At 45.2% G+C, this 18,292-nt stretch overlaps 1 pseudogene; it reads left to right on the top strand.

The window, feature by feature from the left end:
- Positions 1-14,361: 14,361 nt before the first annotated feature.
- LOC140818971 (probable beta-D-xylosidase 5) lies at positions 14,362-17,562 on the top strand (annotated as a pseudogene).
- The last annotated feature ends 730 nt before the right edge of the window (positions 17,563-18,292 follow it).

An 18,292-nucleotide genomic window follows, 5' to 3' on the forward strand; every position in this document is an offset into this window, starting at 1 on the left:
AGATACAATGGCAGGTGCTAGCAATCCCAGCGTCCCTGATCTGGCGGAAGAGTTCATGAATGCATCCTCAGAGAGGCATAAGACGGAAATAGAGGAGGAGGTCTTTCACAAAATTCTCGCCTTCTGGGAGGCACTGCAGGAGTTACAGCTTCTCTACTACTGCGGTGAGGCTAATACTCCTCGGCTTCTGGCGAAATTGGAGAAGTATCGGGAATATCTAAATATTTCCGAGTTGGGGGATCCTTTTGAAGAGGACCGCATGTACGAACGGATGCTTCGAAAAGAGAGGAACACTCTCAACGATATCACTGACGCCAAGGGCTATGAAGGAAGGGCTACACGAGAAGTGAGACGTTGGATGTTCCTGTGGAAAGCCTTCGTAGAGGAGGCATATTTCGATGTAATTCGAAGTAATTTCGTTAAATAAAATTATTATCCGAGTTTACTGTCTTTTACCATTTTATCTGATGCATATCCCACGGACTGTCTGACTCGACTGACAAGATTAACTACTAATAAGTAACGAACGGAGACGTGAGGATTTCGTACTAATAAAACTAAAAGGGCGCCCGAGCTCCGCATTTCTCGGGTTTACAACAATATGCTGGGACCTCGAATCTCCCGGTCTTAAGATAAAATGTCGAGGCCTTAAACCTTCCGGACTCAAGAGAAAATGCCGGGGCCTTAAACCTCCCGGACTCAATACAAATATTACCACGCTTACCCGGATATCCCGATTGTTGCGATAACAGGTGTAAGCCTTAACTCCTTCCTGGAGACGCTTCGTATTTCGGGAAAGAAATAAGTCTAACGCCTCGATAACCACATGCGTCCTTTCCTCTTCTGCCGATTAATACTTTAGTACCTTTGTATTCGTAACAGTCCCTTCGCCTACCTCGATAATAAATGCTACGTGCCTATAAATACAGGAAGACAATGGGAGGTAAGAGATAATACCTTCGGCATGGCAAGTTCGAGCGAATCTACGGTCTGCAGTGGCATCTACGTTCCAGCGCCCAATACCCTACCTCCTCACCTGGAGGATCTGAAGAGGACCATTGAGGAGTTGGTCTTGTCGAAGGTGATGTCCACTTGGCATAAGATTCAAGATCTTAATGCCACGCTCCGAGAAGGTTTGGCCTTTACTCGGGCACAAAGAGCGGTGGCGAGGAGGTACAAAAGGGAGCTCGAAGTCAACCATGTTGCCGAGCTCGCTACTGATGAAGTCCTGCTTCATGCGATGCTGCTGAAGGAAGGGCGTCAACTGGGAAAGATTTCCTCCTCTGAGTCCTTTAACCTCGCCCAGTCTCCTGAACTAACCCACTGGATCCATGAGTGGCAACATGTCGTAGGTGTACTAATAATTGGTGCTAGGCATGAGCGATTCCTTTATGAATAAAATCTGCTTATTTGTTTCATTCTCTTCTTTGCACGTTAATTAATGATAAACCGGGTGTAATTCATAAATGCGCGATTGAATCTCCCAGAACAAGAATCTCACCTACTTTAAACAAAGCACTAGAGCTTTGTTTGGAAGAAAATGTCGGGGCCTCGAATTTCTCGGACCGAAAATAACGTGCCGGGGTCTTAAACCTCCCGAACTTAGAATAATATGCCGGGGCCTCAAACCTCCCGGACTTAGAATAATATGCCGGGGCCTCAAACCTCCCGGACTTAGAATGATATGCCGGGGCCTCAAACCTCCCGGACTTAGAATAATATGCCGGGGCCTCAAACCTCCCGGACTTAGAATGATATGCCGGGGCCTCAAACCTCCCGGACTTAGAATCATATGCCGGGGCCTCAAACCTCCCGGACTTAGAATAATATGCCGGGGCCTCAAACCTCCCGGACTATTCACGTGGTATCCGGATGATATACAACTCATCATTAAAACTCTCACCGAATGAGAACGTTCCGTATTCCCAGCTGTATCAGTCGGGCGCCTTGGTAACCGTCAATGCCCCTTCACCTTCTTAGCACAATTTTCAAGGAATATCCTGACCGCCCACGTGTTTAGATTCGATGGCTTCGATTAACTTTTTCCTTTGACTCATAGAGGGGACGATTTCGCTGGCTGGGACCCTTGTATTTCCTCCACATTTAAAAACGTTCACCTATAAATAAGGGGGGATAGATGTAAAGTGACTCTCAATTCAAAATGTCGAATTCAAGCGGTTCCAGTGCCTGCAGCAGTACACATGTCCTGGTGACCCCGGAGATGCGTCCTCATGTGGAGGAATTGAAGAGGGAAATCGAGGAACATATATGGGCGAAGGTCATGGCCGTGCGGGACAAGGTTCATGACTTGGATTATACCTATCGCAATCGCTTGGCCACTACTCGAGCGCAAAGAGCCAGAGCGAGGAAGTATATCCGAGAATTCGTAGTAGACCGGGTGACCGATCTAGTTGACGATGAAGTTCTGCTGCACATGATGCTGTGGAAAGAGTGGCATGCCCTGGACAAGATAATGAAGCATGAATTCTTCATTGACCTCCGCATTCACGAATTAACTAATTGGATAACGGAGTGGCAGGATTCTGTATCTAACATAATGGATCCCATAACTTTTCGCCGCTATTTTATGTAATGGAAATTTTATCGACTTCTATCGCTTTACTCTTCTGCAAATAAATTTTGTGCGAATTTATGCGGACCGAATCAATAGACTTACAGTTATTTGTAATAACATGATCCCCCCGAACTTAAAATATAATCCTGGGCTATCGAACCTTTTGACTATAACAAGATGCCGGGGTCTCGGATTATTCGGACTTAGAAATCTCCGTCCTGGGTCTCTAGGTTCCCGAGCTATGAAACGAACTTGCCGAGTTCTCCTAAACCTCCCGGCCTATCCACACGTTACTACAACGACACGTGTTCATCTATCCCGACGGCTAGTAATGTTTCGTATTCCGAGGAGATAAAACATCATGACATCTCGATCTGTGTAACTGTCTTTTCGTTCTGCCCGTCGCAACTTTCGAGGCGCATCGAAACCGCACACGCGTTCACTCAATCGACGGTTCCGATCATTCCCCATCTCCTATATATAGCGACCCTAGGTTTTCCCGAAAATCACTTTCAAATCAGCATTCTCGGCGAAGCCCTTGCAAATTCTCTTCTCGCAGTTCCGGCATTCAAAGTTTCCTTGCTCCGACGATCTTCCACCGCATTTGTAAGTTTTTTCTTTTCCTTATGTCTAATTCTACTTCTTCTACTTCCGGGGCCAATGCTCGAGGTTCGTCAGGGTATGAATCCGCCGCCCTTCGTTCTGATTCGTCTCCTTCTCCTACTTCTCGTCGCCCTTCTACCCAGACTGTCCAAAAACCTATAATCTTAAAACCCCAATCTTCCTCGAGACCTTCTAAACCTTCTTCTTCGGGCATATCCCGGATCCCAAAAAAGGATAAGGGTAAGGGTAAAGCCCGGGCTTCCGACCACCCTTTAACCGAGGCCCCCGAGATTCCATGGTTCTCTTCTCTGAAAAGCTCCCTGCGACCCGGAGCAGAAAAAGAACTTCGAACCCTAGGGGTCATTCCTTCTTCTTATCCTATTCTTATACCCGGACCTTCTGACAGGGCTGATCAACCCCCCTCGGGTTATATTACCTTTTTTCGAGACCAACTCCGCAACGGTCTTCGATTTCCCATTGCTCCGTTCTACATCGAGGTTGCCAAATTTTTTGGTGTACCTATCAATCAATTTCATCCCAACTCTTTCCGGATCATGGCTTCGGTTTTTGTTCTATTCCGTACGCATGATCTGGTAATAAATTCCAAAGTTCTGCATTATTTCTTTATTTGTAGATTAGGAGATAATGCCTTTTCCCTTTCTGCTCGGCTTAATGCCCGCTTTCTTGATGACATCCCTTCCTCTCAAAAGGGGTGGAAAGGAAGATATTTTTTCATTCGTCTCCCGGGTTCTCTTGATTGTTCAACCGAGTTCCTCCCTTCTCTTCCTCAACAGCCAGAACTTCCTCAGGCGTACAAGTCTGAAGAATTTTACATCCGAAGCCTCGCCCTGGTAGAGGGTAGAAAGTTTTCTTCCTCCGTCCTTATCGCCCAAGAACAACTGGTTGCTTATCGTTTAAGTGCCCGGGTTGAGGACCCGATTGAGCAAGTGATTGATGAAGTTGCTGGCTCGGGTCATCAACCTGGTAACTTTCCTTTACATGTTGTGCGATTGCTCCCTGACTTTGTATTTGCATTTGGATTTTACCCTTGCCTGCTCCTTATGCAGATTTAATGGAAGAGGCTTTTGCCAAAAGATGGGCAGCCGAGAAGGCGGCCAAGGAGAAGAAAAGGGCAGCCCGAAAGGCCGCTGCTGAAAAGAGAGCGGAGGATGTGGCTGCCCGGGCGAAGGAGACGGCCCGGTTGCAATTTGAACTTAAGAGAACGGCGCCTGAATCCAGGGAGGATGATGAGGACCTCCTCCCCCTTAGCCAAAGGCCAAGAAGAGTTACGACCATCCCGGTGGTGACTCTCAGCGAGGATGATCAAGCGGGAGGCCAGGCTTCCTTTCAAGCGATTCAGTCAGACACGCCTCCCCTTATGCGCGATGACCAGGCACCCCTCCAAGAACCTTCACAGGAACCTCTCCAAGGGCCTCTCCCTGAATCCTTCCAGGGGCCTCTCCCAGAATTTTTTCAGGGGCCCTTCCTCCCCTCGCAGCCCAGCGGGTCTGTCTTCTCCACCGAAGGAGCCTCCCGGGTTGGGGCAGACTTCCTCAAGCGAATGCTCCTTCCTACTGACCAGGCCTTCCTGAAGAGCATGCCGCCAACCCCTCGATGCCTGGGTGGCCTGAACAAACTTCTGGCTGTAAGCTTCTTTCTTTCCCTATCTTCTCTCCCTTTTTTTTTTTTTTTTTTTTTATATGACCTTGCCAACCCTGCCTTCTCTCTGAAAAATAGGGTGCACATATGTTAATGTCAGCCTATGAGGAGGTGTCCTCCTTAGCCAACCACCAGGCTCCCCAACTCCGGGTCTTCCAAGAGACGAACGAGCTTATTCAAGCGGAGCTTGCTCAATTGAAGGGATTCCATTCGGAGACAGTGACAACCCTTCAAGGCTCTGTGGAGTCTGCTCAGGCGGAGCTGGCCAAAGCCCGGGAGGAATTAAATGAAAGTCACATCAGGGAGGAAACTCTTCAAAGGCATCAGTCGATTCTTGATCGCAAGAACGCCTCCCTGATAGATGCCATAGAAGAACAAATGTCCCGGGCTGAAAGAGCCGAGAAGGCTCTAGCTGAGTCTGAGCGCCAAAAAGAGCAACTGCGGACTTCCTTCCTGGAATCCTCAGAATTCAAGGCGGCCGTTGAGAATCGAGCTTATCCTTTCTTTAAGACTGGCTTCAAAAGATGCCTTCAACAATTCCAGGAAGCCGAGCTTATCCCCAAGGATAGAACCAACTTTCCAGACTTCGGGCTAGCCATTGCATCTCTTGCAGGAGCCGGGGTGGGAGGCAACGAGGGTACATCCGAAGAGGAGGACGGAGAGGAACCGGTAGAGGAGGAGAAACAGGAGGAGTCCGTAGAGGGGGAGGAAGAAGAAGAACCTGGAGAGGGAGAAGCAGGGCAAATAGAGAAGCCGACAGAGGAGGCGAAAGAGCCAGAAAACAGCCCTCTGCTGATATAGAATAGGCTTGTCCTCTTTTCATTTTTAAGTTCACTCCCTGCCTCCGGGCTTTGTAGTAATGGAATATTTTCTTTCCTTTTATCCTTCTTCGCAATATTTACAAAAATTCAGTACTCGTTCCTTATATGATCAGGACATTCTCGTTCTAACAAATCTAACAATTTTCCAAGTGTTGAGAACTAACTAAGATACCAAATCATGTGAACGGGTATTAGCCTTCCGCACTTTAAATGGATATCTGTGATGTGAATGCCTGGAACGAACGGACACTTAACAGGATGTAGTGCTCTGGGTTTATGAGGAGCCAAGGTGCGAAACTTTAAGCCGGGGAACAGGTCTCGGGGCTTTGGAATGGTCGAGGTACGGAGCCCCGAGCCAGGGAGTAGAACCCTGGGCTTATGTAGAACTAAGGTACGGAACCTCAGGCCGGGGAACAAGTCCCGGGACTTTGGAATGGTCGAGGTACGGAGCCCCGAGCCAGGGAGTAGAACCCTGGGCTTATGTAGAACTAAGGTACGGAACCTCAGGCCGGGGAACAGGTCCCGGGACTTTTGAATGGTCGAGGTACGGAGCCCCGAGCCAGGGAGTAGAACCCTGGGCTTATGTAGAACTAAGGTACGGAACCTTAGGCCGGGGAACAGGTCCCGGGACTTTGGAATGGTCGAGGTACGGAGCCCCGAGCCAGGGAGTAGAACCCTGGGCTTATGTAGAACTAAGGTACGGAACCTTAGGCCGGGGAACAGGTCCCGGGACTTTGGAATGGTCGAGGTACGGAGCCCCGAGCCAGGGAGTAGAACCCTGGGCTTATGTAGAACTAAGGTACGGAACCTCAGGCCGGGGAACAGGTCCCGGGACTTTGGAATGGTCGAGGTACGGAGCCCCGAGCCAGGGAGTAGAACCCTGGGCTTATGTAGAACTAAGGTACGGAACCTTAGGCCGGGGAACAGGTCCCGGGACTTTGGAATGGTCGAGGTACGGAGCCCCGAGCCAGGGAGTAGAACCTTGGGCTTATGTAGAACTAAGGCACGGAACCTTAGGCCGGGGAACAGGTCCCGGGACTTTGGAATGGTCGAGGTACGGAGCCCCGAGCCAGGGAGTAGAACCCTGGGCTTATGTAGAACTAAGGCACGGAACCTTAGGCCGGGGAACAGGTCCCGAGACTTTGGAATGGTCGAGGTATGGAGCCCCGAGCCAGGGAGTAGAACCCTGGGCTTATGTCTCCTCAGTTTTACACAATATCACTTATAGTAGGCAAAAGATTGAGGAAAACGATCCTTTATTATTTCTTCAAAGTGAAAATTACAGCTGTACATTGGCTAAGCGTAATATTTCTTCAAATGAAGCACATTCCAAGGTCTCTTAAGAAGTTTACCCTGAGCATCTTCTAGGTAAAAGGATCCTGAACTGACTCTCTTAATGATTTTGTAAGGCCCCTCCCATCGAGCTTCGAGCTTGCCCACGTCCCCAGCTGGATTAACCTTCTTCATCACCAAGTCCCCTATCTGCAAGTCTCGAACTCGGACCTTTTTGTTGTAGGATTTCATGACCCGGTTTCGATATGCCTCCATCCGGATCATGGCTTGGTCCCTCTTTTCTTCTAATAGATCCAGTTCCAATGCACGGCTACCCTCATTGTTGCTCGGGTAAGATTCTACCCGGGCAGATGTTTGACCGATCTCAACAGGAAGGATGGCCTCAGATCCATACACCAAGCTGAATGGAGTTTCTTGGGTAGGTGCCCGAGGAGTAGTCCTGTATGCCCATAGTACACTGGGTAATTCTTCTACCTAGTCCTTCCCTTTGCTTTGCAGTCTGGTCTTTAAAGCCTGCACAATGATTCTGTTTACAACTTCTGTCTGCCCATTGGCCTGAGGGTACGCAACGGAAGTGAAGGACTGGGTGATCTTCATTTCCTGGCACCAAGACGTTATTTCTTTTCCTTGAAACTGTCTCCCATTATCCGAGATCAATCGCCGGGGTATGCCGAAGCGACATACTATATTCTTCCATAAGAATTTCAAAACCTCTTGCTCGGTGATTTTAGCCAAGGGCTCGGCTTCCACCCATTTGGAGAAGTAATCCACAGCCACCAACAAGAATTTTTTCTGGGCCCGAGCAACTGGCAATGGGCCGACTATATCCATACCCCACTGATCAAAAAGACAAGACGCCCAAATAGGCTTCATAGGAGTGGCTGGGCTGTGCTGAAAGTTGGAATGATGTTGACAGCTTTCACAAGTCCGGACCACTCGAGCTGAATCATGGTGAAGAGTCGGCCACCAGAACCCGGCTAGCATCGCTTTCCGAGCTAAAGATGTCCCCCCCAAATGCTCACCACAGCATCCTTCATGAATCTCTTGAAGAACATAAATCTCTTCCTTCCCGCTCAAACACTTCAATAATGGTCCCTGGAATGATCTCCTGTATAAGATATTATTTAAGAGAATAAACCTGGGGGCTTGTCTTTTTATTTTCTGTGCTCGAGCTCTCTCCTCGGGCAATTCATTGTCCCGGATGAATTTGATCAGAGGGGTCATCCAAGAATCCTCGGGTATTGTCAACATTTCTTCTTCTTCAATAGTTAAAACTGCTCGGGAAACAAATAAAACCTCCCGGGTGCTGTCTTCCGACAAAGAAGCAGCCATTTTTGCTAGGGCATCAGCCTCTCCATTTTCTTCTCGGGGTATCTGTTCGATGCTCCAATCCACAAACACTACTGCCTGGGCTTTGATGAGATGCAAATATTTGAGCATTTTGTCGTCCTTGACCTCATACGTGCCCTTGATCTGCTGAGTAATCAACTGTGAATCGGAATACAATATAATCCTAGCCGCTCCAATTTCTCGGGCAGCCCGGACGCCGGCTAGAACAGCCTCATATTCTGCTTCATTATTTGTTACCCTGGAACCAATTTTGACTGCCAATTTAATCTTCTCTCCCGATGGGGAGATTATCACGATTCCTACTCCACATCCAACCAGGCAAGAAGCCCCGTCTACAAACACCCTCCATCTTTCTTCCTCAGCAGGTTGGATCATCTCAGATAGGAAATCGGATAAAGCCTGCGCTTTTATGGCCAACCGGGGCTTATACTCAATATCGTATTCCCCCAATTCCACATTCCATTTGATCATCCGCCCGGATACTTCAGAATGTGTCATAATTCTTCCAAGCGGGCTGTTAGTAAGAACGATAATAGGATGCGATAGAAAATAAGGCCGCAATTTCCGGGCAGTCACAACTAAAGCCAAGGCCATCTTCTCCACTTCACTATACCGCAGCTCGGGACCTCTTAGGGCGTGACTGACATAATAGACAGGCTTTTGATCCGAGCCTTCTTCCTTTATTAGGACAGAGCTGACAGCATATTCAGTAGTGGATAAATAGACAAACAATTTATCCCCGGGCTCAGGCTTTACCAGAACTGGAAGCTCAGCTAGATGCTTTTTAAGATCTTGGAAAGCCTGCTCGCACTTGTCATCCCATCCGAATTTTTGGGCTTTTCTGAGAACCTGAAAAAAAGGATAACTTCTGTGGGCTGACCGAGATATAAACCGAGATAGGGAGGCAATCCTCCCGGTCAGCTTCTGCACTTCTTTGACAGATCGGGGAGAAGGCATACATAAGACGGACTTCACTTTTTCTTGGTTGACCTCGATCCCCCGCTCTGTCACTATAAAGCCCAAGAACTTACCACTCTTGACTCCGAAAATACATTTAGCGGGATTGAGCTTGATCCCATAAGATGTCAGAGTGGTAAAGGTTTCTTCCAAATCATCGATAAAATTCATCACCTCTTTTGACTTTCTCAAAATATCGTCCACATAAACCTCCAGATTCCTTCCCAGTTGCTTCTCAAAGACTTTATCCATTAAACGCTGATATGTGGCCCCTGCATTTTTCAACCCGAAAGGCATCACAACATAACAAAATGTACCTCCCGAGGTGATGAAACTGGCCTTATCTTGATCATTTTTTGCTAAGGGAATTTGATGATATCCCTGATAGGCGTCCATGAAACTGAGCAGCTCGAAGCCCGAGGTGGAATCCACCAACTGGTCAATCCGGGGCAATGGGTAATGATCCTTGGGACAAGCCTTATTGAGGTCCCGAAAATCAACACACATCCTCCATTTCCCGGCAGCTTTGGGTACCAGCACCACATTCGAGAGCCATGTAGGAAATTGTACCTCCCGGATGTGGCCGGCTTGCAGCAACTCTTTCACCTGCTCCTCAATAACTTTGTCTTTCTCGGGACCAAAGTGTCTCTTCTTCTGTTTGATCGGGTGAGCTCCTGGGAGAATGTTTAATTGATGCTCAGATATCAGGGGTGAAATCCCTGTTAGTTCCTGCTGGGACCAGGCAAACACATGAATATTAGTCTTTAAACAGTTAAGTAAACTGACCCGGGTGGATATATCGAGGTCTCGGGCCACCCGGATCTGTCGGCCTGGTCCTATCTCCACAGCATCCTGTTCTTCCTCTGCCACAAAGTGGACTTCTCCTTTCTCCACTCCACCCTTCCAAACTTCCTCCACCCTGGGTTTCTTCCCCTCCTTTTTTGATTTGCCCTGATCTGCCCGGATACCTTCCACATAACATTTTCGGGAAGAGGGCTGATCTCCACGAACTTCTCCCACCTGGTTCCCCACTGGAAATTTGATCTTTTGATGATAAGTAGATGCTACTGCCCTCAACTCATTCATGGCCGGCCTTCCCAGAATGATATTGTAAGATGATGGGGAGTCCACCACTGTGAAGGTGGTCATGACCGTTTTCTTGATGTCCCGGGAGCCTAGAGTGAGTGGCAGAACAATTTCTCCCTCCGGATAAACTGCATGTCCCGCAAAACCAAAAAGGGCAGTCTCCACAGCTTCCAACTTAAACCCTTGCAAATCCATCTGCACTAAGGCATCTTTGAAAATCACATTGACTGAACTGCCGGAATCCACGAAGACTCTCAGGATGTCGTAATTGGCCACCCGGGCTTGGATAACCAAAGCGTCATTGTGGGGCATGTTTATTCCCTTCAGGTCCTCCGGGCCAAAACTGATCACGGCCTCGTTCCTTCTAGATCCCTTCACTTCCAGACACTCCCGCCTACTTCTTGATTTCCTGGCCCGATTTGAATCTCCATCGGTGGATCCTCCCGATATCATCTTAATCACTCCAGCAACAGGGGACGAAGGGCTCCTCTTCTCAGGTTCCGGCTCCCTCCTCCTACCCATATGATTTCCCGGGTTGTTTCTTGAGTCTACTCGAGCATGAGATACTGGCGGCCGTGGGGTCCAAGGTGGACCTCTAGACCTTTTGGTGTACTGGTCATGCCCCTGGTTGGTGGGTGGGACATAACTTCTTTTCAAAGCCTTACAATTCTCGGTGTTATGCTGACACACACCATGCCTGGTGCAAAATCCACTTTTCCCGGGTTGGGACAGCTGATGACTGGGAATCGAATCCCTACTGCATTCCTGCACTTCTCTTTCTCGGATAATTTTCAAAGGCACATGCGGGGAAAAGTGCCCTGGATTACCCCGCCGTGGTCCCCTCTCCTCGGGCTTAGGTGCCCGGTCCCCTCTTTCCTTCCTGATGGCTTCCCTCTTTTGTTTCTGGGCTTCTTCCATATTGATATACTTCTCTGCCCTAGACAGCAAATCCTCAAAATCTTCAGGCACTTTTTTCGTTAATGACTTGAAGAACTCACTCTCTTTTAGGCCTTGAGTGAAGGCAGTAGTTTTTGTCTCTGCAGCACAAGTTGGCACATCCAAGGCCACTTTGTTAAACCTCTTGATATACATCCTCAAACTTTCCTCCGGTCCCTGTCTCACTTCGAACAAACTGAAAGCAGTTTTCTTATATTTCTTACTGCTGCTGAAATGGTGTAAGAAGGCTTTCTGAAAATCCTCAAATGATTTAATACTCAATGGAGCCAATCCGTCAAACCATCTCTGAGCTGAGTCCACCAGCGTGGTTAAAAACACTTTACACTTGATCCTATCAGTGTAACAGTGCAGCATAGCCATATTCTCGAACCTGGCCAGGTGTTCTTCCGGGTCCTCGTTTCCATCATACGCCCTTACTTTAGCAGATTTAAAGTTTCCAGGAAGAGGTTCCCGGATGATAGCCTCAGCAAACGGGCGTCCTTTGACAGACGTCCGAGAAGAACCACGATTTTCCAGCTGTCCTTCCAGGACTTTCATTTTCTGTTTTAACTCCAGCATTTCCTCGACCATCGTTGGTGACTTAGAACCAGCAGAGGATTCCTCCACTTCTCCCCTCTTCTCCTCCTCCCTCAATTCTTGCTGCTGCTCCTGCTCTTTTTCTGGTTCTTTCTCGAGTGGTATATCATGGTGGGAAGCTTCCCGCCTGGCCATAGCTCTCTCTATGGCTTCGTTAATGCGTCTATCAAACTCCGCTGGAGTCATAGTGATAAGATCGGGAGGGGCGTCCTCTTGTCTTGAATGATTCGCGTCAACTCCCTGGACCCGGGAAGTGTTCTGGTTAGTTTTCCTCGTGTGAGCCATATCAACGCCTTAGTCTCAATTTCCCACAGACGGCGCCAATGATGTGATCCGGGTAAAATGGATGAGCAGGGTCGGGTGCTCCACCGGATCAAATCAAGAATTTATAGTGTTGTTTAGGAAAATGAGCAAGGTAGATGGCTTCGATCGTGACCTGCAAACAATGAAATGAACTCGTGAATGGGCGCCGGAAGGGTGTCCAGCGTGACCACTCCGATGCTTAAGTCAGCAGGGTTGTCGAGAGGGAACTTAAAGCAATATGTATGGATGCTTGAGAGTGAAGAAATTTCAGACCTCTGTGGAATGTCAACGATACCTGCTATTTGAAGAGAAGCTAGGGCTACCTTGATGCGCGTGCTCACCTACTACCTGTACCCTCGGACGTTGACGACCTGTCGGGTCCCTTTCTACCCGATAGCTTCGTGGGTACTCCAAGAATAAGGGACGTTGACTGCATGTCCAGTCCCTTTCTTCTCCATATTTTCGGGGATACGTTCAGGCGGAAGACGTTGACTTCCCGCCCAGTCGCTTTCTGCCTTACAATCTGTAAGATCCTCTAAGTAAGTTACTCGAGTATTGAGCCCTCGGCTTCAGCATGAAAGCCCGGTCCCTAGTTGCTCGGGAGGTAAGTAAATACCCTATCATGCATGAAGCGCCCAGTCGCGTAGGTAACAATCGCCCTCCCGGTTTCTATAGGGGCTACTCAATGACATTTCTCGGGTCCTCCAGGACCCGAGCTCTTATAGGGGTATCACCAGTGAGTATTATACATCTACATCATTTAATTTTTAGATATAATTCTTAATAATAAAAAATAATTCAAATCTATTTCTACATATCTTATTAAAAAGTAATTGAGCGATATATATTGGTCTGCGCTATGTCCAACATCAAAATTTAAAGGAAAAAACTTGTGTGCTACGATCTCACGGTTCGTATTTTGTTAAACAAATCTCTTATTTGGGTCATCCATGAAAAAATATTATTTTTTATACTAAAAGTATTACTTTTTATTATAAATATCGATAGGGTTGATCTGTCTCATAAATAAATATTCGTGAGACCGTCTCAAAAGAGACATGCTCAAAAAGTCGAACTTGCTCTCCCCACTCTATGTCTACGCACTCCAATTTCTTCCGCTCGTCTTCCTTTCACATATTCCTTTCAAAAGTATATTCATTGTCGATAATTTTTTTAATGTACATGCAAGACATTATAATATTTATATATTATTTTACAGATACACACGGTGACTAATATCCATGGTAATTACTATTTCAACGATATAAACACGCCGTGTGCGATACTAGTTAATATTCATTGGTGAGTAATATCTATGATAATAATTAATTATTCTAACTATACGAAGAGTTGGTCTTTTGTTAGACGGTCTCACGAATCTTTATATGTGAGACGGGTCAACCCTATCGATATTCACACTAAAAAGTAATACTCTTAGCATAAAAAGTAAAAAATTTTCATGAATGACCCAAATAAGAGATCTGTCTCACAAAATACGATCCGTGAGACTGTCTCACACAAATTTTTGCTCTATATGACTACGTCGTCGCATGCACATGGACACTAGTCAATAACAATAAATATGAAGATCACAATATATTCCGTCAATAAATCATTTGTAATCTTCTAGTTACGCCAAATCATCATTTGTGGATATATAGATTATCTTGTACATATCAATCTTAAAGTTTCAAATATCCGTTGAAAGCACATTTGGAACCTAAGGATTCTTTATAATAAATTACTAGTAAATCGTGACACACGCATGGCGAGCATTAAATATTTCCATGTATATATATATATATATATATAAATTTTTTTAATAACCTAAAAATATAATTAAAGTACGAATTTTTAGTTTCTTTTTCTAAAAAATTGATACGTTTATAATATCTTAATTAATTAACTTGTTGAGTTTTAATTATTATTTTAATAACTAATAATATTAATAGATAATTTCAACAATTATCTATTTTGGCCATCGAAATGACATGTTTTTTCAAATCAAAAGGGAAACGAGAGTATCTTTCAAGATATGCCAAAGAATTCGTTTGGATAACATTTAGATATCAAAATTATCAGAATCTTAACAACTTAATCACAAAAACAAAATTTGGATTCATCTTTTAATCTCTATAATTTATAAAAACATTACTTCTCTACTCAAATTCTCGAAAAAAGTAGAGAAAAAAATGGCAGCAAAACCATTCCTCATGATCCTCTCTTTACTAGCGGCCACATTTCTGTTCACCTTCACTTGTGCAAGAAATGGTCCCTTGGCACAGATTATGGACTCCACCTCCACCGTCAATGCGAACTACACTCACGTTTGCGACGCGGCTCGGTTTATGGATCTCGGTTTGAACGTCAAAGATTTCGCATACTGCGACACCTCACTCTCTTACGAGGTACGCGTCAAGGATTTGGTTGACAGGATGACATTGTCTGAGAAAGTCAACCAGATCGGAGACACGGCCAACGGGGTTCCGAGAATCGGGCTCCCACAGTACGAGTGGTGGTCGGAGGCATTGCACGGTGTGTCGGACGTGGGGCAATGGAACAGCAAAGCCTCGTTCTTTGACGATGTTGTCCCTGGTGCAACAAGTTTTCCAACTCCTATCACCACAGCTGCTAGTTTTAACCAATCTTTGTGGAAAAAGATTGGCCAGGTAATATATATACTCAAAAATGGATTCTTTGTATAATATTCATCGTCGGGCGAAATCATCTGCTCCATTTGGTGTTACATAAATATAATATATGGTGTAGATATATGACTCCACCCTTAAGTTTTATATTTTGACTCGATCTTTAATAACATGCATGCGTTGTATTTGTTTTCATTATATATTTTCATGTTTTCTTGACCCTTTTAAAATAGCTCAAATATAGCTCTTGGATTGATTAATTGACCTATAATATATTGTCTTATTTGTTTTGGGGGTCTTTTAGGCGGTTTCGACAGAAGCAAGAGCCATGCACAACTTAGGCCATGCGGGGCTGACATTTTGGAGTCCTAACATTAACGTCGTCAGGGATCCTAGGTGGGGAAGAGCCCTCGAAACACCCGGCGAGGACCCTTACGTCGTGGGCGAGTATGCAGCCAACTATGTACGAGGTTTACAAGATGTCGAGGGAACCGAGAATGCAACAGACCTCAACTCTAGGCCTATTAAGGTTGCTGCATGCTGCAAGCATTATGCAGCTTATGATGTGGACAACTGGCTTGGAATCGAGCGTTACAACTACGACGCAAGAGTAATATTATACATGATCACTCTCACTCTAAATTTGTAATATTGGAATGTGATGTGTGATTAAATTTTTCAAATTTGAATACAGGTGACTGAGCAAGACATGCTAGAGACATTTCTTAAGCCATTCGAAATGTGCGTGAAAGAGGGCGACGTGACTAGCGTGATGTGTTCTTACAACAAGATTAATGGCATTCCTGCTTGCGCAGATCCGCGGCTTCTGAGGGATAAAATAAGAGGAGAATGGGATCTTCACGGGTAATGAATGATTTATATTGATGTTTTGGTATTTGTATATGGTAACAGCTACTTCATTTTTCGATTCGCCCTCGCAGATACATAGTTTCAGACTGCGATTCCATTGAAGTGATGATAAATCATCAAAAATGGCTTAAAGATGAACCCGAGGATGCTGTTGCTCAAGCTCTAAAAGCAGGTTGATTAGTTTGATTTAACATAAAACTTAATTTCTGTCTATTGCATTAATCTGTTTTCGTGTTATATGTATATGTATCATATAGGATTGGACTTGGATTGCGGGAATTATTACACTAACTATGCTAGAAACTCGGTAAGGAAGGGGAAAGTGAGCGAAAAAGATATAGACGTTGCCCTCAAGAATCTATACATTGTTCTCATGAGGCTTGGCTTTTTCGATGGAAGCCCACAATTCGACAAGCTGGATATGACTAATGTGTGCAGTGATGAGCACATTGAACTAGCGACCGAGGCAGCACGCGAAGGAATCGTTCTCCTTAAGAACGACGATCAAGTATTGCCTTTGAGCACAGACAAGATTAAGACCATAGCAGTCGTCGGGCCGCATGCAAATGCCACCAGCGCCATGATCGGCAACTATGCAGGTATGCCTGATTCAATGACATGAACATAAACTCATGCTTCAAATTTCATTTCTAAAAAAGATGAATCATACAGGTGTTCCATGTCAGTACACATCTCCGATCGACGGCTTCACCAAGTATGGAAAAGTGATCTACGAAATGGGGTGTGGAGATGTAGCATGCAAAAACGATAGCATGATCTTCCCAGCAGTCCAAGCGGCAAAGAAAGCTGATGCAACTATATTGGTGATCGGAATCGATTTAAGCATCGAGGCCGAAAGCTTAGACAGGGAAGATTTGCTCCTTCCAGGCTACCAGGATCAACTGATCAATCAAGTTGCAGCCCAATCCAAAGGCCCTGTAGTGGTAGTCATCATGTCGGCTGGCGGTGTGGACGTTTCATTCTCCAAGGGTTCTTCCAAGGTCCATTCCATGCTATGGGCCGGATATCCCGGAGAAGAAGGCGGCCAGGCTATAGCCGACGTCGTGTTTGGCAAATACAATCCCGGAGGGAGACTGCCTCTAACCTGGCACGAAAATGAATACGTCGACATGCTACCGATGACATCCATGCCCTTGAGACCAATCGACCACCTCGGTTACCCTGGACGAACATACAAATTCCACAGCAGCTCAAGCGTTTATCCCTTCGGATACGGCCTTAGCTACACCAAATTCTCCTACTCTCTCGTTTCCTCCACGAAATCTCTGCAGGTCCAGTTGAACAAGTTCCAGCATTGTCGAGAGATGAACTACACCGAAGGCTCATACAAACCAGCCTGCCCCGCAATTCTCATCGACGACTTGCAGGTGCGACGAACACCACAATGTTGAGCTGAATTTAGAGGTCAAGAACGTCGGCGAGAGGGATGGAAGCGAAGTCGTGATCGTGTATTGGGTTCCGCCTAGCGGCATCGTGGACGCACCTATTAAACAGGTTGTTGCTTTTAGAAGAGTCTTTGTTGCTGCCGGGAAGAGTGAGAAGGCTAGCTTTGTATTGAATGCTTGCAAGAGCCTGGGAGTGGTCGATTATAAGGGTTACAATTTGATACCTTCGGGTGGCAGTAATTTCATCATAGGAGATAATATGCTCAAAGTTCCGGTCAACATAGATTTTCAACATTGAATGTTAGATTATGTGGTTGAGTAAGTATTTTTTTTTCTTCATTTCAATTCGTTAGGCTTTGAATTTATAATAAATGTTTAGTGTAATTCTGGTAAATTCTATTTTTATGCTATTATTGGACGAATTGAATTCTACGTTTAAGTGAATATTTTAATTTGGAAAAATATTTTTGGGTTTTGGTCCATCAATTTTTCTAGGTTTGATTTCGGTAAGCTAAATTTTAATTTTCATCTTTTTTTGTCTAATTGTTGACGGGACAGCTTGACAAAACAACATTTTCCGAAATCACGTCATCGTTTTCCTATGTCACATCAACATTTTCAGTGTCACATCAGCAATTGGATCAAAATAACTCAAAATTAAAAGTTAGTGTACGGGCATCAAAACCAAACTTTGAAAACTTAGTATACCAAAATCCAAAATTGGACAAAAAAATTATTTTCCCTTGTACTTTTAAAATGTATAGTACAACAAAATAAAGATAAGTTAAATCTAATGAAGAAGTGATTATGAAATTCATTAATTTATGTAGCTCGTTGGAATTAAGATATTTTAGCTTTGCACAGCTCGTTGGAATTAAGATATTTTAGCTTTGCACAGCTTTTGTGCATCTTTTGGCTCCGAATTTTTTTAACAATTCTAGTTTGTTTCCAAATAGAAGCAAACTAATTTTTAGAACAAAACTCAGGTGAAACGGTCTCAATGTTCAATTTTGTAAAACAAATCTTCTATTTGGACTATTCATAAAATAATGTTACATTTTATTATAAATATAGACGTGGTTGATCTTTCTCACAATAAATTTACTCAATTTTTAGATATTGGAGGATTTAAGCTTTTGAGGTTCTTAGTTGTTGGCAGTTTGATTGAGCTAGATAAATGAGCAAGTC

The sequence above is a fragment of the Primulina eburnea genome, chromosome 18 (assembly GCF_022965805.1).
Source record: "Primulina eburnea isolate SZY01 chromosome 18, ASM2296580v1, whole genome shotgun sequence".
NCBI lineage: Eukaryota > Viridiplantae > Streptophyta > Magnoliopsida > Lamiales > Gesneriaceae > Primulina > Primulina eburnea.